At 33.7% G+C, this 26121-nt stretch overlaps 1 protein-coding gene and 1 long non-coding RNA gene across 5 annotated transcripts in view; one reads left to right on the forward strand and one right to left on the reverse strand.

Moving 5' to 3' along the window:
• LOC132747832 (short transient receptor potential channel 7-like) overlaps window positions 1-26121 on the forward strand; it is a 218009-nt gene that overhangs the window by 50297 nt on the left and 141591 nt on the right. The window lies entirely within an intron of this gene.
• On the reverse strand, window positions 4339-6809 carry LOC132747831 (uncharacterized). Its single transcript, XR_009628167.1, has 3 exons — window positions 6182-6809; window positions 5608-5684; window positions 4339-5390 (listed from the first exon to the last, which is right to left on the reverse strand). It is a non-coding gene; the product is annotated as an uncharacterized LOC132747831 (long non-coding RNA).

The raw sequence follows: 26121 nt of genomic DNA on the forward strand, positions 1-26121 counted from the left end.
ATAAAATATAAGTCATTTGTATTTTTATTTCTCTTGGATATGTCTCATTAAAAAAAAATTTTTGGTTAAAATCATCAGCAATTAATAGTGTATTTTTTAGATTTTTTTTTATTTACAAGGTAAAGATGTAGAGGCCAGAACACATCGTTTTTATTTTAATTTAAATGTCACTTAAGCACTACAGTGTTTAGTTGTCCTTTTCAATTTCACACTAAATTCCATTTTCAACTTGTTTGCTTCTTACAATCGTATAGAATTTCTAAAAGTATTGCATGTAATCCGTTGGTTTATTACATGTATAATGTGTACTCCATAATCGCCTGTCCAAAAATCAGCACAAGTGAAGCAGAATCTATTTTTAGAATAGCGAAGGTTAACATATCGTGACCTAGAAAAATATGTAAACAAACCGCAAGAATCGGAAGTAGAACTGATATTATAACTTCCTTACCATGAAAGACTACATGGTGGTAAAGTGTTGAAAAACTCTCTTCTTACATGCATTTTCAAAAATAGATATTTAAACTAACCATTGTACTGTATCTATTAAACCCGCGGTATGAGTCACGAAAATAGTTCTCCTTTTATTAATGCGCGAGTTATCCTAGATTTACGAAAAACTTTTGATTTGTTAATAATAATGTTTTGTATAATGTAGAAATATTTATTTTCTACTAATAATGTCTTGACACTCAGAGCTTACACCTTTATTGTAGTATAATTTGCTGTCCTACTTTTTCGACAGCGGTAAATCGTTTCGGCAGTAATTTGCATATTGCGCAATAATACTACGGGACTACAACGTTTTTATCAATAATATACGTTCATATTTTAACTTGGATAACTTAATTTGAAATTGAAAAGGCTAATTATGGAAGACTTTAAGATATCCCGAGAAAGTATGGGAGTTTTGAAGGATCAAATTCATGTACTATTTCTTGGGCTGTTAATCGGTTTAGGACACTTTGCGCGATTGTAGCCGACGAAATCCCATGTGTAGATGACTTAGCTCTGAACGCGCCTGAGGGCGCGTCCGTCGCAAAAATAGGAAAAAATCTTGCCCGGCCTTCACAGGTCAAACTACTGATGGGATTGCAACCAAACTTTACAGTGATCAGTACCATCCCTAGTTGTACACATCACCGGTATATTCCGCTTTGCTGCACAAAATGGCCACCAGAGCCAAAATAGAAAAAATATTGTCCGGCCTTCACAGGTCAAACAACTGGTGGGATTTTAACCAAACTTTACAGGAATGATCAGTACCATCCCTAGTTGTGCAGAATACTGCATGCTGGCACGTTCCGCTTTGCTGCACAAAATGGCCGTCAGAGTTATAAATAGAAAACCTTGTCCGGCTTTCACAGGTTAGTGGCCTCCGTAGCCGAGTGGTTAAGGTCGCTGACTTGAGATCACAGGTCCCTCACCGCTGTAGGTTCGATCCTCACTCGGGTTGACATCTTTCATGTGAGGGAGCCATCCAGCTGGCTTACGGAAGGTCGGTAGTTCTACCCAGGTGCCCGCTCGTGCCTGAAATAATGCCCGGAGGGGCACCTGGGGTCTTCCTCCACCAATAAAGCTGGAAAAAAATCGACGAAAAAATCTCGGCGGGACGCTCTAGGATGGCCCGACTTGAGTGAACGGTCGCCCATATGGGCTTTTTGGCGGCGACCTTAAATAAACGCATTAAAAAAAAGAAAAAAAAACCTTTCACAGGTCAAGCTACTGGTGGGATTTCAATGAAACTTCAATGAGTGTCCATACATAGTTTTGGGAGACATATGTTTTTGTGACAAAAACCCTTCTAGTTTAAATTAGATAAGTCATTTTGTAAGCAATTGAATAAGCTTGAAATGTTACCAATGAACTTTCGATGAAAAAAACAATATTAAAAGTTATCAAAACTGTATACACAGTTTGTATGAATATATCATTGATGTTCTTGCCTTGTAACATCTGCAGGGCCATTATCTATCACAACACATGTTTGAATTGTGATAAACAGTCTCGTATAAATTACTTTGTTACAGTTATATCGCAATTTTATCTAACTATTTCTGCGTGCCTTTGTCCATGTAATCAAAGATTAATGCACAGGTACGTGCATCAAATATTACAAAAAAAAAAGAAAAGATTTTGAATATAATAAAAACTTTTTTATCTGTTTAAAATCATTCGGTTGCGAAGCATCCGAGTCTTTAAGGATTTAGAAATAGACGCATGATTTAGTCGACAGTAAAAACAAAAGTACATAAAAACATTTACATTCGTCAGCTTTGCACTTCAGGACCAATTAAAAAAATTTGCTTTGTTGCAAATCATGTTTATTTACATTTTTCTCAAATGGAAAGACAATGATTTATTATCCCTGTATACAAATAATGGAATGTGCAACTGTCTGAACTTCAGCGAGATTTAATTGTTTGTATAATGACGGTTGTGTTTTTGAGCAGTCTTTAAAACCATAGAAAAACAATGATTACACATTTATTTGTGATTGTACAATTAATATTTTGGAATTAAAGCTACATTAAATAAATTTCATAAAAATAGAAATAGCGACATTTCATTAATAAATTGGGTTTCATATCGACTCCAGATCGTATTATGGTGTCAAGACAACCAGAATGAGTTTTATAAGCATACATATCTGCGACCTCATTGTGGCGGAATCGGAAGTACAATTTCTGTTTGCATAAGAAACTCCGCCTTCGGGTTATCCGTACATCAATATCAAATTAACCAACATGGCGATAAGTAGCAGTCCTAATATAACGGTATATTTCCGCATTGTAACGGATGTTTTCATACACATTTAATATTTTTATGAGATGATTACTATTTCCTGCCAAGTGCACCGTGAAGCTAAAACGGTAAAAGTGTGTTTGCACATGAAAATCTCATATTTGCTGTGTTCTGTATAGCAACTATAACACTGTGACGTTGCACATACACGAACTTAATATAGTCTTCATTTGCATGTTAAAATTCGTATACGAACTTTAATGTTACCGTGGGGATTTCCATTTATAATCCTAATTTATGAACAATGTTTCATGAGATTTTCAACAATACTGTTAAAAAGGTTAATGAAACTGTATAATGCTTGATTTTTAGGCCGACTGCAAAATATTTTTTATATATTTATTTAATGTAGCTTTAACCCTTTACCTCATATATACGCGATGAGCATGTCGTTACAAAGGCAATGGTCCAGTCCACATTTGTGCCAAGTTTGATTAGTATTGAAGCATTTTTCATAGTTTCATAGCAGTTTGAACTTGTAAGAGGAGGCATTTCAGTGAAAATGGCCATTTTTCACAATATGCTCATGGGGGGAAAGGGTTAAATGATGGAATATAGTGTTTTTTTTTATATGTTACTTATGGGAAATAAACGGAAAAGCAGACAAAGAAGTGATAAAAGTTGTGATCAAGATAATGGAAATAAACTATTTAAGCCAAGAGGCCCGTCAGAGGAATCAGATTCATTAGAAGTAAATGACATTTTAAACGAAACCAAAGTGTATTATATGGAAAAGGTGATCAATCTGACATAGATTTGTTTTTTTTATAAATCCGGTAACGAAGATAATAACGATATGTCTGAGAAAAGAGAGACGCGACTTACGCCTACATATTGGCTTATTTAGAAAAGCTCACTGGAGTCTGTAACTGTACTTAAAAAGACAGTAGAGGGATTGGAGAAGAAAGTTGATAGGTTTAATCTGGAGTTGAAGAAAAAATGGATAGCGATGGAGGACATAAATAAATCATTAGATATTAGAGTTACGGGTGTAGAAGAGAAGATTGAATGTGTTGACTTTAATGTAGCGGAGCTTTCAAGTAAAGTTATTCAGTATGAAAAAGAGAGGGATTCTTTGAAAGATGATGTCGTTTACCTCACTCAACAATTTATGAGGAATAATCTCTTTTTTACAAATGTTGATGTAGTATCACAGGAAGATTCCAAGAAAACTGAAGCTTTATTGAGAATTCATCTTGGGAACCAACTTAAAATTGCCAGTGCAGTGATATTGTGTTGAGGTTCGAACGTGTGCATAGGATTGGGGAGAGAAGACGTGATCATCCGAGGAACATTGTTGCAAAGTTTGTATTATTTAAAAGACAAAGAATTTGTACGTAAACAATAAAAACAGTTGGAGGGAAGTAAATTTCGTATGTTTGAACAATTTCCGAAAGAAGTAATAGAAAAACGCCGACAACTTGTTCCAAAATTGAAGGCTCACCGACAAAAAAGGGTTTCAGCCTGGATAGCATATGACACTCTTTACGTGAACGGGAAGCCAGTAAGAGGATAGGATCACACAGTCCAGCAAACACAAGACGTAATACTGACGTCAGATTTAAGTCAGGTTCTGACGTCGGATGACGGTCGGAAAAACTGTTGGATTTGAAAGTTTTTTTGACGTAATAATCTGACGTCAGGTAGACGTCAGAATCTAACTATCATTTAACCTTTTTCTGACCAAAATCTGACCATTATCTAACCATTTTCCGACCTCACTCTGACCATTTTCCGACCTCAATCTGACCATTTTCCGACCTAAATCTAACCAGTTTCTAACCATTTTCCGACCTCAATCTGACCATTTTCCGACCTAAATATTAACCCTTTTCTGCCCTAAATCTGATCATTTTCTGACCTTCATCTTATCATTCCCCTAATCCTTTTTGTTTCACCACGTCATAAATATTTTCTGGCTAATCCTGATTTGATCTAATTTAATGTAACTCATTCTATTAAGTAACTTTCCCTCAAATGAAATGTATAACAGAAAACTAAAAGCAAAAATATGTTTCATGCTTTTTTAATTTAAGATAAAAGTTGCAATTTTAAGCTGATACATACAATTTTAATAAATTCTGCAACGTTAAATAATTTTCAACAAATTAAACAAAATAAAACATTACAAAACAAAAAGTATTATAAAAACAATGACATAAATGAAACTAAGAAAACATGTACAAATATTAAAGAACAAAACAATGTATGCACATTTCTATCAAAGTTTGCCTTATCAAATAAAACAATGAAAATATTATAATTTTAAGAAAAGTTAAAAGATTCTGATAATAATGTTTCAAGCAATTTATGACAGATTTTCAGTACTTTAACTATATTTCTACAGCATTTCTAAAACATTTAGTGCCATTTTGCATATTTTGACCTCCTTTGATAAGTGTCAGTAATGTATAAATTGCTCCCTTTTAGTTACTTCACAAAGTTATACTTTTAGATATCCATGAGAATTAGCACGAATTTTGAGGTGTGATGCTTTAAGATATGACCTTCTTTCAGCACCCCTCGTCTGTCCGGAGGATATGAAGCGTTTGTAGCGCCCAATAGCGTGTATGACATCATTTTCACTGAAAAAAAAGAGAAATTTGTGAAACATGTAAAAATAACAAGCAAAAATGTTTTCATGGTTATCTTAACTTAATGAACAATTTTGCCAACTTTTTATAAGAGAGCTTTAACAAAAAATAAAAGTAAACATAAATACTGAATTAACATTTAAACACCGCTTTTAAACTCCAGTTTAGTATAGATTAAAGTATGTAATAGAATTTACAAAAATCTTACTTTCATATGTTTCTTTTTACATATCCACGTGTTTCCGTCCCTCCGACCTTTGAGAGCATGTCCAACACTTTAACTACCTGAAAAGAAAATTATATTCTAACTTATGTATATATTCTACGTTTGAAATAGAACAGTTACGCAAGTCTTAAATATTTCATAGTTTTAAATTAAAGATTTAATGCCGAAATGTCTGGAACCAAAACGTCTTGCGTTATTTGGGACCGGAACGTTTTGGGTTATTTGGGACCGAAACGTCTTGGTCCGAAATGCTCGAAATCGTACAAATTCATTCTCGATTCTCAGATTTTAACTCGGACAAAAACATCACAGTTTAAGAAAAATATGAAAACTAAGCATTCTCTTTGGTAGTACTGAAAGGCATATTATAAACTCTTCACAAGCAGAGTTAAAACATGTCAATTTTAAAAAGATTTATTATTAGACATTATCGCGAATTTGTGTGACATTTTACTTTAGCTGTTCAAATAATGATAATTAAATTTAAGAGCGCTTGCAATCATGTAATTATTTATCAAATACAAAGTAGAAATAAATCTAAATAAATTGAACTGACCTTTTTGTTCAAGAAAATCTATAATATTCACTTATCAATGCATCCCGATTCCTGACCGACAGCCAAAACGAAACGCCTACGAATTTGAATTTCCATCCACGTGACTTTAGATTCGAATTAAAGGTTAATTATGTTTTCTTTCCCTTTTCTGTCACTATGATTAAATGTTAAAGCACTATTAAAAACTCGTAATTTTGATACATATAATGTACCACAAATGATAATATTACAACGTTAAATGATTGGAACTTGTAAACAGATCTGTGGCTATAAATAGATTTCATAACAATAACACATGTAACTTGCGTATATACAGCGCCACCTATATGTTTTATTAGGTTGCAGCGCCGCGATCTTGGTCTGAATTTATATAAGAACACTTCATTTTTAATCCAAATAACATTTGAAAAAAAGTTTAAATGATTACAACAGCGAATAAGGATTATGTTTTGTTATTTTTTTTTGTCTACCGTCAGGACACCGACAATAACCTGACGTTAGTACGACGTCAAAAAGAAACGTCTATTAGACATCGGTATTTTAACGTCAGATTTACGTCGTATTTTGGTCGCCGACGTCGTGACCAAAATCTAACATTAATCCGACGTTATTTTAACGTCATGTGTTTGCTGGGCTAGCTAGAGTATGGACTTAAAATTCTGTCATGGAATGTTAATGGCCTAACAAGGGACAAAATAGACTGTTTTAACTTTTTTGAATATTCTTTCAAATAATGATATCATATATGTTTTTATATGAATCATGGACATGTTCTTCTAGCAATGTTCTTTTTATTGGTTACACTTCTCATAATTTTTATAGAAAATTTTAGGCACCGTAGTGGAAAACGTAACAGTGGTGCTATTGTTTTATACTATAGAACTTGTTGAAATTGTACAAAATCATTTTGATACTATTATCTAGTTAAAGCTAGATCATATTTTTTCCACATTAAAAATGATATATATTTGCGGTGTGAAGATTCGTCTGCATATGATATTTTATATTTTAATACAGATTTATTTGAACTTTTAGAAATGATATTTCCGTTTTCAGTCAGGAGGGTACGGTTAGTGTTGTGGGCGATTATAATAGCAGAGTTGGAAATAAGCATGATTACAATACACACGATTGTTTAAATTCATATACAGACTATTCTGACTATATTCCTGATGAACACATTTTACGGGCCTCTGTAGAACAGTCAAGGTATTACACTCCTTGATTTATGCAAATCTTCATGTGAAGGCATTGTTTACGGTAGAATTGGTGATACATGTAAAGAGGCGCATCGGTCATTGATTATTTATTGACCAGTGAGCGTAACTTTTCATCCATACAAAATTTTACAATTCAATTCTATTGCGTTCTTTGCGCTTCCACTGCGCTTTTGCGGCGCTCACACGGCGGCGCTCTCGTGGTGCTCACACTGCGCTGAACTCGTCATAAACTCCGTAAAAGCGCACGGAGTATAAGCGCGGTAGAGACGCCGTATAATCTCCGTACAAGCGCCGTGGATAACCACGACATTTCAAATCTATTTTGTGCTTTGCGCTTCCACTGCGCTTTTGCAGCACTCACACGGCGGCGCGCACGGAGTATAAGCGCGGTAGAAAAGCCGCATAATCTCCGTACAAGCGCCGTAGATAACCACCGCGATCCTACTAAGTTGCTAAGGCGTCCTTACTGCGATGTATCTCCTCTCTTATCAGAACGCCGAGTGACGGCGTTTGTTTTGAACATGCTCAAAATGCGCGCCGTCGGTCGGCGTTCTATGCTATGCCACTACAATGCTATGGTGATGCTGCGGCGATGTTTGCGATATAATTTTTACTGCACCCACCTCGGCGTTCTTTGGACACTGCGAGAACGCTGCCCTAGTGTGAGAGGCAATTCTTTCAGTTATGAACCTTGTATTTTAGAATTGTGAAGGGGATATTTATAAGGCCCATGATATAACATGTCAAAAAGTCCTGATGCTTCTCAAATTGGCAGGTCATTATCGCTATAACTACATGTATGTCGTTTCATAATGCGGTTATATAAATCAATTTTGTATAATTACAAATCATTTGCATTTCGTATATTAGAAACATCAGGGAAGTTTAATAAATCAGCCATGGAATCAATCTTTTGATGACCAGCAGGGGAAATTACGGCCGCAAAAATCATTAGTTTATGAATGTAAACACAGGTGCAAATACAATGACACCTTTACAAAACGGCCCTATGTAGAGGAATTATCTCTTAACGACATTGTCAATTCTTTTCAAAGAAAGAATTAACAATAATAGAATTATTGTTATTATTGAATTTTCCTATGCTCACTATAACGTGTTTGTCACTTACCGAGCGTACCGCTTCGAAGAAGATTAATGTCAGTTGAGATACACGGCATGTGATCGTTCAGGGCAGATTATCCGTTCTCGAACTGATTTGGATTTAAAGCATAGGATTGATTCCAGATAAAATGGATCATGAGCTTGACAGCTATATAAGGGAATGTTAAAATTGAAGTCATTTTGTATTCGAATATTCTACTTGCACGGAACATTTTTGTACAACTTTATAAGGTTTGTTAGCAGTCTTTAATCAGTTTTAATAGAAATCCAAATTACACATGTTAGTGAAGTAGTCAACACTCGCATAAATTGCCACTAAAGACATTGTTATCTTTGGTTTTTCAGCTAGGACTTTCATATGTTGTAGAAGTAAGACATCCTTCCGCAACAATTAAATGGTTTTAGTTAAATGTTATTCCAGTAACCAAGTTGTAGAAGGTGTTGTTATAATAATCTTGTAAATATTAAAGGCACCGGATTGATTATTTTTATAAGGAAAAACAAGAAAACGCGTGTATCTGACTGCAATTCTGAATGAGTCATCAAATTCTTAAATGTATGTATCTGTTTGCAAATTTGAATATTATACCAGAACAAAAACGCTACACTAAATCTATTAATTGATGCATATTAATTAAAAGTATAAAGTGTCGAAGCCCTGTCGGTATTATGGAACGAACCGAATATGGCACACGTGTGACATATTCGGTATGAATTTGTAAGACGTGTGATATGTTCGATCGGATATGGCACACTCTTCAGTCGTAAATGGAACATAAAATGTGCCATATTCGGTTTGATTGAGTTTTTCTATGCTCACTATAACGTATTTGTCACTTACCGAAAATGCGCATTAAATGAAAATACAAACGTATACGTCACATGTGGATTTTTTTATTTAAATAGTCCGTTTTGCACAATATCGTTTATTTTAGACAAATAACAATGACGGAATCGTAAATACCACAACCGCCATCTTTATCACAATCATCATTAGCAGCAGCATTATCATCATTATCATCATCACAAGTGTATAATAAACAAATAATTCACCGAATTTTTAAAAGTACATGTATATAATGAAAAATATTTCATCGATTTTTTTTAATGGTAGGAAATTTTCGTAACAGTTTTCTCAGAAACTACTTATCACAGCCTCTTGTTATTTGGCATACAACATTGACACATGGTCCCATACCGTGGGATTCGATTTCAGGTGTGTAGCTCATCCACTACCTGCTTATCTACTTAGTTAAATTTTCGACATTAATGGTCAATGGTAATTTTCTTTTCGTAAAATCACAGCCTCATGATATTTGGTGTACATATGCAACCCGGCCTTTTCTGTCTTTAACCCATTTTTAAAAGTATATGATAAACAATAAGCGCAAAACATATTCCGTGAGTATCGTACTGCAATATCCCTGTAAACAAGAACATATATTCGTCTTGCACTAAAATATGTCTTCTTTTTAAATTAATAGCTGCTTGGAAAAAAAATGATTCCAGGGCCCTTAATAAATATACAAGGTATTAGTTTGAATATATTTATTTATGCTTGATTGCGAACTTATATTAATCACTTAAGAGTTCGCTTCCTTGAACTAACCAGTACTGGTATCAAATGAGGAAACATAGTCGTGACTCGAGTTTGGCTTGAATTCACAATCCTGAGATTGAGAGGCAAACATCTTAATCATTAGTACAAAGTATAATAAAACCGAGGAATGGATATGTCAAACCAGTAAGTCTAGCGATAGAACATGTCGGATCAACATTTTATGGATGACTTTGAAAAGTTTTGAGGCTTTATAAGTGTTAACTATCAATATAATATACAATGGTAATATACTACGCCATCGCGCACCTGCTAAATCATGTAAATGCTCCATTCTGACTGTTTTTTGTTGTTGTTGTTGTTTTTGTCGACTCGAAGATAAAACATTGGTAAACATGAGAATCACTATTAAAGTCGTTATAGTGACGTTTCCTGTCATAACCACGGGTTATTTGAGCTGCAGACTCATCTATTATTTTATGAAAATAAGTGGAAATTCCATTTTTAGAGAGGGTCATAAGTTATTCTGAAAACTTGGATCGCTTCCATTGAATCAGCTCCGTGCAATAAATCAAAATCAGTTTGGTAACGGGAAAAATTCCATCAGCCCGGAACGATCAAAACCTGAGATAAGTTTTATCATTTACTGGAAACATTACCCGATGAAATGTTTATTTATCACTTTTTCAAACATTTTATATTGAGAAGTAAAGAAGATAGCTGTATCGTATTCTACTTACACTGGTTGTTATTGAAGTATTTTGCTTACACATTTTTTTTCATAAGTTGAATGCAAATTTATTTTCTAAATACGTTTCATGAATTCAGATCAAAATTCAAAGCTCGTTTACAGTGTTTAATGCACAATACACATAATGATAATGAATCATTTGGTTTAATTGAGGTTTTCGTTTGGATAGATAATCAAAGCACAGAAGGCGCTGAATTTGTTTGGGTCTCAGAATGTCAGAAAGGTGAAGGTTGTGAGATTATAAACCAATTTGTATTTTTTTATAGTGCCATCAATGCTTTCCAGTGTTTTAACTGTAGTTAATTGGATATATGACTAATTGCAACACTGATATTCAATTCAATGTTTATTTGACTTAAGCAATTAAAAAAAATGAGTTGCCTTAACTGGGATTTGAACTCCAGACCTCTCGATTCCTAAGTGAGCGTGCAAACCCATTCAATGTTTATTTGACTTAAACAATAACGGTGAAGTTATATGTTAACGGCCTGAAGAAAACCATATTATTCTAAATTAGGATTTATAACTCTTTTTATTTCGACGCTAAACCTGTTGTTTAACACAGATGTAAATAATCATGGAACTTACTATAAGCATGTATATCTATAAAGAATAAAACAATATTAGAAATCTTCGACCATTCGGGAACTTTTTTGCTTGAAAATTAATGCGCCTGTCATTTGACAATCTTTACGCAGTGATCTCCCCTGAATGTTCTTTTTTCCCTTATTTGTATTAATTTTATATTATATATAATCAAATATGATCCTTTTTGTTATTTGAAAAGTGTTTCAGAAAAGCTCAAGTTTTTAAACTGTCCATTGACAACCCTTCTTAAATCTGTAGAAGAACTTAGTCTGCTTAAATTCTTAACAGAGAACAACGTGTTCAAGGTGAACTCTTGGGATATAAAATAACTGTCCGTCGTCCGTTCATTTGTTTACATCTTTTTAACAACATCATCTCTAAATCCAATGTATTAATGACATCAAAACTTACTTCTTAGAATTGTTCTTTGAATGACATCCTTTCAAGAAATGTCCATTAAAATACTTTAAAATTGTAGGTTTTGATAGTTATTTAAAGAAATGATCATCAGATGATTCTCTACCATTATTGTAAAAAAGTATTTTGATGGTCGCTTGGGGCTGTGGTCGTTTTTCCATAGATGCTACTTTAAAAGTGAAAGTGTACATTGTTTAATTGATTTGAATATTTCAAATATATAATCACCGGGTGACCATCTACTAATAAATAATTTCATTTGATAAAAACACGCTAGAGACTTGGCATTTTTTCATATTAACTTTGAAGATCTTCTTCCAAAAATACGTTGGTCAGATTTTGACAATTTTTCACGAAAGTGATCATATGTTTATACACTGTTCAAATTGTTGTGGAATACAGATCTGTTTTACCGATACGTTTATAGGATTTTTAAAACAATCTGTTTTGTGACATACAAAATTCATATTGTTTCCTTCGTACACCGAATATACCGTAGTTAAATTTCAAAGTATTCAAATATGTTGGAAAAATGCCTGTTTTACAAATAGTGTATGCTCAGACATTTCAATTTGAAAGTTTCTGAAATTTGCTACTTATCATGATGTCATTAGAAAAGCAAAGTTTAAACAATAACGATGTTAAAATAAGCAGAAGTATAATACAGTATTTATACATGTTGCGAGCAAATATCATATGAGAATTTATCTAGAAATTAACCATAATTATGTTCAATGTTTATTTGCCGTTTATGTGAGTAATTCATACGGAAACTTTATGAATGTCAATAACTATGTTGCCATAGCAACTTGTATTATGTTTGATATCTAAAATACGATGTAAGCAGTATACTTGTATGTTATTATCTTTACATACAATTATTTTATATCAGTTTCTATCAACCTGATACTGGTTATAAGCTCCGATTGTTAGAAGTTAACTAAGGGCATATGGTCATTCTTATCAATTTATTGTTGTTAATGTCACTAGGGCTTCACCATGCTCCGCAGCCGAGCCACAGTGATTAAATTATAATATAACACAACATTTTTTAGGAAAAGACCTTCATGTATATCAAACTGAAATTGATCTTGGCTCTTTTATGACCTTGACTTTGAAGGTTAAACTATTGAATTTTGACTGGTATTTTTTATAATTGACCATAACTTGGTAATTTATAAATGAAATTATCTTCGCACGTTGACAAAAAGGCTGAACTGACATTGACCTTAAGCTTTAAATGACCTTGGCTGTCAAAGTCAAATAATTGAATTTTGGTAAAATTATCATAACTTTGTTATTTATGTACGGATTTGATTTATAATTGAAAAAAAAAACAAGACTTGCTACATGTACCAAACAAACATTGAATAATTCAGATTTAACCTTGACCTGAAATTGTTCTTTACTGTCAATGTGAAATTAATGAAATTCTCTTGTTTTTTTTTGTAACTGGCTGTAACTTTGTTATTTATTAATTGATTAACTTCATATTTAGACACAACATTTTTTTGGTCAGAAACATCATGTATATTGAACTCAAACTGACATTGACTCATGACTGACCTTGAACTTGAAGGTCAAATAATTTAATTTTCACTGATTATCGCTATAATTGGCTGTAACTTGGTTATTAATCAGTGGATTTTTTTTCATACTGGGACAAAACAACCTTTTGGACAAGACCTTCTTAAAGGTTAAACTGACCTTGACCTTTAAATGATCTTGACCATCAAGGTCAAAGTATTAAATTTTGGTTAAGTTGTCATAATTTTGTTATTTATGCACCGATTTGATTCATACGTGGACTTAACAACACTTGTGGCCAAACAGACATTTGGAATAATTCAGATATGACCTTTAAATGACATTGACTGTCAAATGGTTGAATTTTGATTAAATATTCTTAACTTTGTCCTTTATTTATAGAAATGACTCATACAAACAAACCAATCAAAAAACAAGTGTGTCTATTAAAATAATAAAAAAAAGAAAAACTTATTTTCCCTTTAATTTTTTTTAAAGAATTGTTTAAACCGTTTATTTATTTACTTTTAAAAAAGTAAAAAAGTCGGGCGTTGCCCCGCCCGGTGGTGGCTCTTGTTAAGTTTCAAAATTCCACCATTATTATGTATAATTGTTGAATTCTACTAAAACCCATGCTATGAGGTATTTGCACTTAAGACTCATATATGAGACACTAAAAGCTTCATGTGTTTTGTCCTTTGAATACGGCACCTCTTTATGACACTCTTTTACAAGTATTTAAGAGGTCAGTATTACTTATCCGCATAGAACATTTCACACATATGTAACGAACTATGAGACGTCCGTGGACGAGTGGTTATGGTCGTTGACTTCAAACCATTTGCCTCTCACAACTGTAGGTTCGAATCCCGCAAGTGACTTTTGGTTGTTTCACGTGAGGAAGCTATCCAGCTGGCTTCCTGAGCGACATGAGACATCTACTGTGTTGGTGCGACGTTAAATCAACCAAAACAAAGGGAAATATTTAGTACTAAAGTCCTAAGATGATAATTTGGTCTTAACGGTACATGGGAAAGTCGAAAAACGGGGTTAGCTGGATTATTATCCGATATCGTAAAAGTAAACACTTACATATACTATATAGCATTATTCTTACAGAATCGTTTGTGTATTACCATTATGGCTCTCTCGGTAGGTCGGAGTAATTGTAACTATTAGTGTTTTGTACCCATAGGTTCGAACCCCACTTAGTGTCATTTTATAACCACAATTTTTATTCTTACTCTGTTTTTTTATCATTATTCTTTATTTATTTTTCGATTTCTTTTTTGTTTTCTTCTTATAATATATATTTTATAGTATATATTTTTTTATTTCCATTCTATTTTCTTTTTGTATTTTTTGATCGCAGTGTACTAAAATATTCGATATCATATTCATGTATGTATATGAAAAATCCGGTCAAACTTGTTTTCTGAACAATTAGCTCTTCTGAGGTAAAAAAAATGTGTCGTACCAGTAGTCGAACTTCTGCCTGTACGGGTAAAACTCATTACTGACACGGTTCCTCTACCTACTGCGCTAACAAGACATATGATGACATGTACTTATTTTCATTTTTATAGGTTGTGGCATTGATCTGCCTAACCTATTTTTCGCATTGTTATTGGTCTTTGTTATGTAAACAAAGGCTCAAGTTATCATCCTAGGACAGTACATCAGCTTGAAACAAATTATGACCAGCAAAGATCGACTATTCCGGCTTTTACTTTTTTGATTAAGTACGTCTTACTTATTTCCCTTGTCATTGATGTTTATTGAATTAGAATAGTTCCTCGTGCGAACAAAATGCGAACAAATTTGCTAAATGAAATCTTTATTCATATTTAACCTTTCCTGGTGATGAAGATGTTCTAATATATGGAATGTAATAATTTTTTATAAAACAAATTCTGGGTTCGCGAATATTTTTATCGAGATTGGTCAAAGCTGCTTATATTTATTCCTAATGGCAAGATAGCACCAAATTCATATTTAAATTTCTTGAAGATACACAACAGAATGTACCTGAATATATCGTGAATAATTATAGTCGAATATTGATTTCAGTATTCGTTCCGATCCCTAATACAGATACATGATAATCACAATTATTTGATCCAATATAACTACATGTATGATGTACAAATGTTATATCAACCATTTTAGATTGAAGACATTTACATACTAATAAAGAGTTGTTTGTCCTATTTTCCCGTGGATAGCGTTTAGAATCATGTCATTTCCTGACTTGATCGCCATATGTCTGGAGTTTTTTTATTGTCATTTTATACCACATATATTTACGCAAATAAAAATTTATGAAACGACATTCATGTTATAATTTTCCATATGTCTCGTTTTTGCTTTTTAACCATAATAATTGCTTCAACAAGTGTCATTTTATTTGGAAATGATACAAGCACAGTCGAAAGCCAGACAGTTCATAAATATTCAGCTTCGCTACAAGGATGAATGATATTTCCATTAGATTTCAAACATGATTCATGGCCTTCCTCTTAATAGTTTATAATACAGAATATTGAGAGAGTAACGGTGTTTCATAGCACCTCAAGAAAACATCGTCTGTCCAAAACATACGCTAGGGAGTTATTGATTTAGACGACAATTGATGGGATAAGAGAAATCTCTTAAGGTTGTTACACGATACTATAAAACACCGTGTATATCCAGTAACGCCGGAATGTGAAAATAACGCACGATTCGTGCAATAAGTAACGTAGAATTATGCAATAATGGCGGATACCTGACAGGATTTCCAACGCGGTAAGAAAACTGGCCAATATATTTTTTTATTTAACCGAACTGAAAAAAAATCAATAGCCGCATACGACTGCAAAGAAATTACTCTTTACCCCTCATCAAGACTGTTTATAAAGACATTACTCTTTAACCCTCATCAAGACTGTTTATAAAGACATTACTCTTTACCCCTCATCAAGACTGTTTATAAAGACATTACTCTTTACCCCCCATCAAGACTGTTTATAAAGACATTACTCTTTATCCCTCATCAAGACTGTTTATAAAGACATTACTCTTTACCCCTCATCAAGACTGTTTATAAAGACATAACTCTTTACCCCTCATCAAGACTGTTTATAAAGACATTACTCTTTATCCCTCATCAAGACTGTTTATAAAGACATTACTCTTTACCCCTCATCAAGACTGTTTATAAAGACATTACTGTTTACCCCTCATCAAGACTGATTATAAAGACATTACTGTTTACCCCTCATCAAGACTGTTTATAAAGACATTACTCTTTACCCCTCATCAAGACTGTTTATAAAGACATTACTCTTAACCCCTTATCAAGACTGTTTATAAAGACATAACTCTTTACCCCTCATCAAGACTGTTTATAAAGACATTACTCTTTACCCCTCATCAAGACTGTTTATAAAGACATTACTCTTTACCCCTCATCAAGATTGTTTATAAGGACATTACTCTTTACCCCTCATCAAGACTGTTTTTAAAGACAATACTCTTTATCCCTCATCAAGACTGTTTATAAAGACATTACTCTTTACCCCTCATCAAGACTGTTTATAAAGACATTACTCTTTACCCCTCATCAAGACTGTTTATAAAGACATTACTCTTTACCCCTCATCAAGACTGTTTATAAAGACATTACTCTTTACCCCTCATCAAGACTGTTTATAAAGACATTACTCTTTATCCCTCATCAAGACTGTTTATAAAGACATTACTCTTCACCTCTCATCAAGACTGTTTATAAAGACATTACTTTTTATCCCTCATCAAGAGTGTTTACTTTTCAAGATCAGTATAAGTACATAATGCAAATTATACCGTATAATTTCGATTTTCGGTAGGCAAGTGACATATTCCCAACTTCTTGTGATATAGAAAATTAAAAATAAACTGATAAAATGTGAGTCAAGACCTTTTTATGAGGTAACGCCGATTTACGTGAATTGTGCTTCGCGGTAACGCCGGAAAATGTGAATTTTTCTGATATGATACAGAATTATTACACAGGTTTAACGCCTTTTATCGGCGAATATTATCAAGTTATCTGCGACATATTGCCAGTATTTCTTCGTAACTTATTAAGAAATATATGATAATTAGATCTTGACAAACTTTCAACATTTTGATTGCATATTGTAACTTAGAACAATTTGACAATTGTTTCCTTTTAAACCCAACTTAAACAAATATTTGGCTGTAGCAATTTGCTTCTGTGAAAATTGATTATTTATTTAATTATTTTTTTCTCTAATATAAGGAAGTAACTTGTATTCAAAATATATTTTACTTAGAAACTATAATGCCCAAAACTTGTAAAAGCATAACCGTATTGTCCTCTGCTTAAGTTAAATAAATTATAACCCTTGGGCTACTCTAAGGGTTTCTTATTATAAGTTAACTTGTATGGGAAAAACATATGAATGTACCTTAAGAGTTTATGCTAGGCATTACTATAGACGTTTCCAAAATTAACAGGACTAATGACCCTATAAGAGGCCACCAGTAAACAACCAGGTCACATCCATACAGTGACCATTTGCTCACTCAGGTAGCTCATTTGCCACTTTCATGGTATTTCTGCCATCGACGGCAGCATTTAAAACAAGTACCTGCCTACAACGGCAGCATTTTTTCTTCGACCGGACCAGATTGAACGTCTGTAAAACTTTCAAGAAAAGACTCACGGGATAGATATTTGGCTTGCGTGACCCAAATGGATGAAAGTCTATATTAATAACACGAAATCCTGCCATTTAGTTCAAACTTGAGATATTTTGAACAAAAAAAAGACATTATCAAGGATTTTTCCAAACTTGTCACTTTTAACCTGCTCAAAATAGTCTAAAAAACAGGAAAAACGAGTCCAAAATAACCTAATAGTATCTCCAGTCAATGGACAATAGTTTCATAGCAATGAAATGGGCCGTACTTGTGTTATATAATAATACCAACCAATTTATAACCTACCTGTACCGAGCGGTAAATTTCAGCTTTCTGCCATCACTGCAGTGATCTGCCATCACTGGCGCCGGTAATACGGTGTGAAATTGTCGTTTCTCCATTAATGCATACGATTTATTTATTATCAAAATACAAATGTATAAAGAAAGGCCACACGTTAAACTAAAAAAAAATAGATTTCTTCAAAACGAACTTGTTTTCTAGTTTTAAACAGATGGGTAGTTAGAAAAAAGCAAATGTTTCATAACAATGCAATGCAACGTTGCAATGCTTTCACATCGAGACGTTTTGACCAATGCAAAAACATTTCGGAGAGCAGGATATAATTTTAGTCTTGGTTCACGGTATTAAGTCTCGGTAAAGTACCCCCATAATCCGGCATTACATGAAATCAAAGGGTAAGACAGTTAATTATTTGTATATGTAGATAAGGAAACATTGTACATGTATTTCCGTTTGACGAAAATTTAGATAAAAATGTTTTGCAACAAAGCAAGAATTTAAAATGGGTCCAAAACTGTTAAGCTGATATATAAAGTTTTTAATATTTTATGTATTTGTATTTTTTTGGCCGAAGGCCATCTAAAATCATCTAAAATCAGTTTGCCTATCTGGAAAGAACTGAATATGAGAAGAATTTTCATTGGTCATTTTAGGATTTCAAACTAGAATCTGGGAATCTCATCGACAATTCTAAAAGAATTGTTAAGGATAGTTCTTGTCATTCTAAAATAAAATTTAAAGGATAGTTCCAAAAATGAGATGTTAAGAATATTTCTTGTCATTATGAGATAAAATGTAAAGGATAAGTAAAAAAAATGTACAGGATAGTTCTCTAACTTCTTGGTAAATTACAGAGATATTTTAGTTCTTTTTAACCATACTTCCTCCCACAAAACATTTTATACTGCTTTTAAATCTCATTACATTTTCTAGTAAACATTTTATTTTACATAATAACTTACTAAGTTTATCTTATACCCCGGTCACATATTCACGGAATACGCCCACGGAAGAGCCACGGATTAATTCCGGCATCGTCCGTAGCTACCCGTACTGGTCAGTAGCTCTCCGTATTGTAACCGTAATCAATCGTAGTAGTCCTTGTATATCCGTAGCGATCCTTGACAATTTTTGAACATGCACAAAAATTTGCTACGGAAAAATCAACCGTAGCGTGTCCCTCTTAGTCCGTATTAAACCGTACTAATGCGTACTGGTCCGTACGAAAACCGTACTAGTCCGTAGTGCACCAACTTGTCAAGGATTTCCACGGTTTGGTACGGAGAACTACGTATTTGTACGGTTATCCTACGTATAAGCTACGGTTTTAATACGGCATTGTCACGGAAAGCCACGATCGTAATACGTTGTACTACGGAGAGGCAAGGATTAGCACGGTCTTATACGGTTTATTGCGTTGCAACACGAAACGGTACGGAATGGTACGGTCCACCACTGTTTAGTACGGATGAATTAAGTATCATGTACTTTTTCAAGGGTATGAATACTACCTTCTTGTTAAAAACAGACATATTTGCGGGAACATAAAGTAAATGATAATTGCCATTTACTGGCTGCAACTTTATATTGATGGCTAAGAATGCGGAGGCAGTGGTCGAGCTGCTTGATGGCATGCATAGAAATAAATTTATATTAATACCGTACTACAATTCATAAGTAATAGAATAACATCATTCTAATGTTCCATATTTTACAAACATTGGATCGTGAAATTGGAGTAAATATGTACATAAAACGAAGTGCTCATAAGCCTCGGACGCTGGCCCTTAAGTGATAATAAGATTGATTAACGAGCTTTTTACATATTTGTAAAACATAAACATTCACGATTATTAATGTAAATGTAAAATGAACAGCAAATCTTATAATTAAAAGAGAAGCAGTATTGATCAACATTTTTCATTAATGATTACTAGTCCATATCTAATCAGGAAAGAGAAGACAGACGAGATGGTGGACTAGAGATGGACTTTTACGAAGACAGCTTCATGTTTAGTATGAGGCTCTCATGGCCGAACTTGTTGAGGTTCAAGAAATTCACTTTAATCGGACCTGATGTGCCTCGGGGGTCGGACGCGATTAGGCCGTATCCTCTTCGCCAAAACCATTGAACTCTGCAATTCGTTTTCTAGGTGTTCTTTTCTTGTGAGGCATTTTGAAAATGAGCAAGCAAGAGGTTGTGGACGGATATATAAGATCCGTATAGATCCGTGGCAATTCGTTCTTCTCCGTATCAGACCGTACTTATTCGTACTTACCCGTGCTTATACCGTAGCAGACCGTAGTGTATCCGTAGTGCGTCCGTCCTGATTCGTGTCGCTCCGTATCAAACCGTGTCGGTCCGTAACAATCCGTGTCTCTCCGGGGACTTTTGGTGGTAAATCCGTCGGACTCCGTGCTCATACCGTTGTGTGTCCGTACTGGAACCGTAGCGGACTACGGAATTTCACATTTCCGTAGTAATCCGTGAACGATTAGACCGTAGCTCTTCCGTGGCATTATCCGTGAATATGTGACCGGGGCTTTAAGCAAGAACTTACTGAATTATACATTTTGTGATCACCAATAACGTTCACGACCCTGTAAGTTTTGTCCGCCCAATAACTTTAGATTCCTTTGACCCACAGTCTTCATATTTGGCATGGAGGTTAGTCATGATTAGTAGATGACCCCTATTGACTTTAAGGTCACCAGGTCAAAGGTCAAGGTCACAGGGGCCTTGACTATAAAAAGCTTGTCTGCCCAATAACTTTAGATTCCTTTGACCTACAGTCTTCATATTTGGAATGGAGGTTAGTCATGATTAGTAGATGACCCCTATTGATTTTGAGGTCACCAGGTCAAAGGTCAAGGTCACAGGGGCCTTGACTTCAAAAAGCTTGTCCGCCCAATAACTTCAGATTCCTTTGACCCACAGTCTTCATATTTGGCATGGAGGTTAGTCATGATTAGTAGATGACCCCTATTTGAGGTCACCAGGTCAAAGGGGCCTTGACTATAAAAAGCTTCTCTGCCCAATAACTTTAGATTCCTTTGACCCCAGTCTTCATATTTGGAATGGAGGTTAGTCATGATTAGTAGATGACCCCTTTTGATTTTGAGGTCACTGGGTTAAAGGTCAAGGTCACAGGGACCTTGACAAAAAAAAGCTTTTCTTCTCAATTGCTAAAGAATGCCTGTCCGCAGTGTATTGATTTTGACATTTTCATGTAGAATACATAACTTAGCAATGCACTGGCTTAGTAACCTCAGATTTGGCAGGGAGGTTGTCCTTGAGCTCTAAATTGCCACTGTTGATTCTGACAAAGTGGTATGCGGGGGTATTCACGCCATGATAGTGGCAGTTCTAGTTTTAAATATTAAAAGTATCCTTACATTGTAACTCAAATTTTTTTTATCAACAAACAAGAACATTTACAAAATGATGATTGTTTCAGACGTATGCACACATTTAACGGACTATTGTTGCTTTTTGCAGAAGTTTGTAAAATATTGTTCTGTTTTACGTAAAAATCTATAGATTTAAAATAGTTTGCACACAAACTTTGTTGTTTAGGTGTTTAAATAAAATATGTCAATTCTGACCGGTTAAACTTACGGTTAGTTCTGTTGTATGTACGGTCTACACGGGTGGCCAATCGTATAAGCCGTGTGTTCTGTGTGATATAGGCTAAAAGTATACGGGCAAAAGCCGTGCGATGTCTAACCAGCTGTCGGACGGTATTCGTATGGCATGTTCTCCCTCTTTCCTGTCGTTCTTTATGACCTACCCCCCACCCCCTTTTGCTAGCCTTTTCCCTTGTTTTCTGGGTAAACTTGCCCTCCCCCTCTGACTTCTTTCTTGCCTTTTTTTACTGGCTGTTTTGGAAGGCATATTACACTTTGAAATCAAAGTTTTCGATAAAAGATTTTAAATGGAACTTGGGGGTTGCGTTCATTGAACGCCGCGTTTCCTTGTTGATCTTGTTTATCATATTTGAATGAGAGAATATATGTGTGTAATTAAGTTTCTTTATTCTCGCCATCGGTTGTTCGTATAGGCGAGTCCTCCAGAAGAGTTATAGTCCTTTCAGATCTTTTAAGACAGCGCAAGATACAGATACAGCAAGAAGCCTCAATTTCAGAAAAATATGAAAAACAAGATTAACAAGGAAGGGCGGATTTCAACGAAGGAAACCCCACACAATCCTGCAACACAGGGCCGCCGACAAGGAGCCCAGCAGGACATTAAACAAACCAGGAGAGTGCACAAGGTAAAACCAAGAAGCTTCTCCTTCTTATGCTATCCAAGTGTATAAGCTCTTATACAGGGGACCAAAATTTGAAGTCTCGAAAGAAAAAGTTTGGTGATGGTATTTGTGATTTACTCTCTGTTTAATACTCACAACGCTATCCTTACGGGCACCCTAAGTGCAACATACTGCGTCTATCCGGATCCAAGCCGGTAACCTGCCAAGTGGCCTTCGGTAACCGATCAAATAACCGGTGCTATATCGGCTACTGAACCGAGAATACATCTGGGCTCTGTCTAGGATGTGAAAACGTAATTTGATTTTTCAGAAAAACACCGCGGAACACCCCGGTTCACCGGCTTAAGACACCGTAGCGATACCGTGGCCATTACCGGGACAGTGTAAGTGGGACTTAAATTTGGCATCAGACTCGAAAACGTTTACACAATTAATTGTTTTTTTTAAACCAAGGCCGGTTAACAACGTTTTTACAGTGTTTTATATTTTATTTATAGTTTTTCATCATAGTTTCTTGTATTTAGGTATTAGATGTATAATTTACAATTTTTAAAAAGCAAATTAACCATTATTTTAATAAACTGCTATATTCTGGACATAAATAACAAAAAAAATCACAAGTTTACCATCTTTATAAAAAAAATATTGACAGTTGAAGTATAACTTTTGTATCAGTTTTATAGAACAACAACAAAGAATAGGTTATCTGAAGAAAAGTTTTGCTTGTTTTATATTTTTCTTAGTTGAAATGTACTAATAAAGAATCAAAGTTTTTATAACTACATGTATAAATAAAACCAATGACAAAGGTCTATGAATAGATTATTTATGGTTTATTGAGACAGGTACTTGTCATATAACATCAAATAAGCAAATGATGGGGTAAGAAAATCTGTAAGATTTTGTCATATAAGATAGTGGCATCAAAATATTATTTAATAATGATTATCTTGATACAAATCTAAACGTTTGAGAAATTTTAAAAAAGTTTGCCTTGCCGATTTCTAAATATAATCATTTTAAGTATTTAGCCTATCCAATTGCAACCACTTATGCATAAAACTTTAATTTTTTCTTAATTTCAGATTTAATGTTAAAAATAAGAAAAAAAAAATCAAAATCTGAAAAAACAAAAAGAAGAAAAAAGGCAAAATTCGAAAAAAAAGGAAAATGCCTTCCCACGCCCTATCGAAATTCTGTGTTGAATACTGTTCAGAATGGAGATTCTGCTTTAGGCATCTAATATCTTAAATCAATGATAAAAAGTTTATCATTAGTTAGTTGATTTTGCACTATCCATTCATTTAATCCTTTAATGTCTATTTGCTATATTTCATATGTGATTATTTAAATAATATGTAACAAAATTTATAAAGTAAAATGTAAAAACAAGTAATAGGGACACCTAAATAAATATTTTAAAATAAAAGTCGTTCTACTTTTAAGAGACATCAATATAAATACGTATTATAATGAATATGGAACGCCGTGACTGCCTTATGTTATTAATGTTTTTGCTATCTTGTGAAACGATAATATTATTTTGTCGTTTGACCATGTTAACATGTGCAATTTACATCATGTCTTGCCAAGGGAACATGCTGACTTGTACAAACAGCATGTTAACTTGTCAAATTATTATGATGACATGTGCAGACAACATGCTAACTTTAAAAAGTATCGTGATGACTTGTGCAAACAACATGTTAACTTGTCAAAGTATAATGATGACTTGTGCAAATGACATAGTTACTTGTCAAAATGTAATGATGACTAGCGCAAACGACATGTTAACTTGTCGAATTATTGTGATGACATGTGTATCATGAAATCTTGACAAGTTAACATGTCGTTTGCACAAGTCATCATGATATTTTGACAAGTTAACATGTCGTTTGCACAAGTCATCATGATACTTTGACAAGTTAACATGTTGTCTGCACATGTCATAATGATTATTTGACAAGTTAACACTCTGTTTGAACAAGTCAGCATTGTCTTTAGACAAGATATGATGCAAATCGCACATGATAATATGCTTAAATGACAAAATAATATCATCGTTTCACAAGATAGCAAAAACATTGATAACATAAGACAGTCACGGCGTTCAATAAATGAAGGTCACTGCCAACAATACGTCGGTGTGAACAGTGTAGCAGCTTCCTATTATAAAATATTAACTTTACGCTTACATAGCCACTGATTTATTCATCCTTAAAGTTGAGGAAAACACATGTATTTCTATAAATTATATGTAAAAATAATTTCAAAGGATGATAGACACATATTACATAATTTATGTACATGTATAGACTACAAATATCAATGATTGTAACTGAACTACTAGTTTACAATGTTGTTATGACAACTTGATTTTGTAACGTGTTTTGTATATGAGAAATATTTTGAGAGTACAGGCGACGATAAAGCTCTTGGATTTCTTCTTACACTATTGAAAAATTATTATCTTGTACATTGTTGTATACATATTTTTCAGTGCATGAATCCGCAAGTTAACCTTTCTGTATGTGAATTGTTTACTTACGTGGTATCCATTTCTAAATGAGCTGAATCTGGCTCTAAATGTAAACAAAATATAATCTTGTACATATAACGGGGTTGGCTTCCATAGTTGTATCAACAAGAGCGAAAATACTGCCTATGCCAGGTACATGTATAAGATAAGGTTAATTGAATTAATATAAATATAAGAATACATACGTTGAAAGCAACATTTAAAATGAACCAATACCTATATAAATTTGTAAATATAAATTTGCCAAAATTCATTGAATAATTAAATTCTGAAAATGTATACAAATTACGTAAATCAGATAAAATTTGTAAAAACTGCTTTTGCACTAAGAAAGAAAGATTATAAACAAATAATAAGAAGTCATTATTGTTAATTTGAATTATGTTTATTTTGTTTTGTATGAACATTGTACGACAACAGTGCTTTTAAATTAAGGTTAAACATCAACATTATTAGTTAGAAATTATTGATAAGTTCAATAAGGCTTAATGCCGATTTGTTTTACACGAATAGTCTCAATGTATAATATTGTTTTTTTTATAGCTCAATGGATAATTATGTCAATTATATATATATTGGATACGTCAAAGAAATGCGCAGGCCAAGTTCGAATTTGGTTATGGTTCGATGATTATTGGCAGAGTTATGCCCCTTTCACTTTGAAAATTATATGAAATTTTCAGTTTCCGTTCATTATCCCCCAATAATTGTAAATATTCAACTCAAATTTAATATATGAATACGTCAAAGAAATGAGCAGGTCAAGTTCGATTTTGGTCATAGTTCGATTATTTTTGGCAGACTTATGCCCCTTTTACTTTGAAAATAATATAAAATATTCAGTTTCCATTAATTATCTCCCCAACGGTAATTCCATTCAACTCAAATTTAACATATGGATATGTTAAAGGAATGGGCAGGTCAAGTTCGAATTTGGTTATTGTTTCATGATTTT

The sequence above is a fragment of the Ruditapes philippinarum genome, unplaced genomic scaffold, assembly GCF_026571515.1.
Source record: "Ruditapes philippinarum isolate M1 unplaced genomic scaffold, ASM2657151v2 ctg1669_1_1_1_1, whole genome shotgun sequence".
NCBI classification, from domain to species: domain Eukaryota; kingdom Metazoa; phylum Mollusca; class Bivalvia; order Venerida; family Veneridae; genus Ruditapes; species Ruditapes philippinarum.